The following is a 2,492-nucleotide window of genomic DNA, read 5'->3' on the forward strand; positions in this document are numbered from 1 at the left end:
CCTGCCTTATTCTCCCACATTCCCTACAAATCCAGGATTATGATGAGGCAGTACAAGGTCTCCAAGTTTCTAGTCCTCATGCCTCATGGCTCAGAAAATATGTTTGGGAGTATATGGGCTTTGAAGCCAGAGCAGCAGTTGATTTACATTCCCGGTATCCCAGAGCAGGACTGTTGTGCCTTATTCATCTCCTTGTAGCAAAGACACTCTGCACATGCACAAAGGAGCCCTCACTTGCCATAATGCTTTTGCCTTGGTGTGAGACGCAGACTGGAGAGGGCAGGAAGGAGGAGGAGGTTACCATTAATGAATGCATTTTGAGAACGATCTTTTACTAGGAAATTCTGTTAATTTCTCAACCATCCTTTGTTTGCAATACTTTTATTTCGGTCATCAAGGGTAAGAGAGAGTCACATGAAAGTCGTAACCGTTCTCCTGGACCATAAATGCCTCAGGGTGTCTGACCTTGAGATTTCCTGAACTTGAAATTTTCAAAGGTGCTGATCACTGGCTGCAGGAAAGGGAGGCCAGCTGTTAAACTTTGCTCTATGGCATATAAATGCAAAGAAAAATAAGGATTTTCAGAGGCTGTGATTTGCAGGTAGCTCCAGTGCGAGACAGTGAGTAGCCAATTCAATGACAATCTGTTATGCGCATTCCCTCTCTGCAAGCATTTCAGAGAAAACAGTGAGATATAAACAATTTTTTTTTTCTAGAAAAAGAGGAGCTCACCATGAACGCCTCCCTTGTTCTCTTATAATGGTGCTCACCTGAGAGGTGCCGTGACTGAGTTCCGGAGAGTTCTGGCTGAATAAAAGCCCTGGATATAAATGTAAGAAATGATTTTCTTACAACAACATCAACACCATCACTGTGCTGGCTGGGACTGCTTTTAAGCCTACTATCAGAGTACAGAGTTTTGTAAATGAAAACGGGGGGAAAGAACAGGACCCAATGTGAGAAACTTAACAAAATACCGGTATATTTCCGTAGTAAGTATGTGCAATTCATCTTTAACTAACTTTCAACTGCCCAAAACGAAACAACCCCAGCAATTTTAAAATTAAGATTTGGGGTTCTTAAAGAAAAAAGACATTCTGAAATCCTCAGCAAAGCGAATTCTGTGCATTCATCACATGTGCAAGGACACTACTTAATATCTGCAGCTAGTACTTTAGAGCAGCCCTACTCCCCAACCTGGTTCCCTCCGGATGTTTCGGGCTACAACTCCCATCGTCCTCAGCGAGTGCTGACTGGAGCTGATGAGAGTTGTGGTCCAAAACATCTGGAGGAGGGCACAGGTTGGGGCACACTGCTCTAGAGATACTGGCCACAGACATGGATCTTATGTAATTTTATCAGGGCTGCTTATTTAAGACTTACTTGGTGTTGGCAGAGAACCCTGCTATTTAGACTGATATACAATATGGCTAGCTCTGGTTGCTGGGCATGGAGTTCAGAGGAATTGCCTTGCATGGTCTGGTGGGCAAAGCAATCTGGGAGTTTTGACAGAGGTTGTATCACTTCTAACAGATGTCAGTACCTGTAGGCTCCTTTACATAACACGTCCCATGCTCTTCTGTTGTCTCCATGTGATAGGGATGGGGAACCTGCGGCCTTCAAAATGGACTTCACCAGCAAGGCCAGAGGTCAGGGGGGAGATGGACTCCAAGAACATCTGTTTTATCCCTGATTTTAGCTTTCCTCCTAGGAAAGGTGCTCTCACCCCCCACCGCGACCATCCTGATCCTCTTTTCCACACGTTTTCCAGCTCTCCAATTACAGATTATTATCAGTGGTTCCCAGTTTTTCTGGCCACCACACCCTTAGTTCCATGAACTCATCCTCAGTGCCCCTTGCCCTGTGAAAAGCATCGTTCAGAACAGCAGTTTGCACAACCCACTAAGGAACATGAAAGCACGACGAAATTCAAAACACTAACAATTAGTTGCACGTTTATTCAAAATGCAATGAAAACGATGTAGTTTAATTCAACATAGCTGAGGAGAGGAACTCGCTTTTCAAAGCCAGAGAGTCATCAATGTCTCCAGTGCCCCTCTGCCACCCCCTTGCCTCTTAGCGCCCCCCCCCCCGGTAATCCCCTCAGGAGGGCAATACCACACATTTTGGGAACAACTGGAATATATCCTTCTGATCTCTTAACAATTACCATCATTTGTCTGCAGACTCTTCACCCATGAACACAAAAATCTGGAATCGGGGTGCTCCCAAGAATGGCTGCTAAGCAGACTTGAGCCCCCAAGCCTATTTCATTTTTTTTTTAAAGCACTTCTGAGGAGCGTATCAGGATTTGCTGCTAGGTCTGTAACTTCATCCAGTCCTGCTGGACTCAGATTGCTCTGCCCAAGCAATCTTTGCAGAGGCAACCACTGACTGGCAGCTGTCTGCATGGCAAGTTGAGGGTGACCCTTAGATCAACCTTATATTCTCCCTCCCTCCCCAGCCTACCCCCCACCTCCTCCCTCCCTCTC

At 45.6% G+C, this 2,492-nt stretch overlaps 1 long non-coding RNA gene across 1 annotated transcript; it reads right to left on the bottom strand.

The window, feature by feature from the left end:
• Positions 1 to 365: 365 nt before the first annotated feature.
• On the bottom strand, positions 366 to 822 carry LOC309521640. The gene is made up of 2 exons (XR_014214747.1): positions 771 to 822; positions 366 to 664 (listed from the first exon to the last, which is right to left on the bottom strand). It is a non-coding gene; the product is annotated as an uncharacterized lncRNA (long non-coding RNA).
• Positions 823 to 2,492: the final 1,670 nt, after the last annotated feature.

Source organism: Podarcis vaucheri, assembly GCF_965113315.1.
Source record: "Podarcis vaucheri genome assembly, chromosome: 16".
Taxonomy (NCBI): Eukaryota; Metazoa; Chordata; class Lepidosauria; order Squamata; family Lacertidae; genus Podarcis; species Podarcis vaucheri.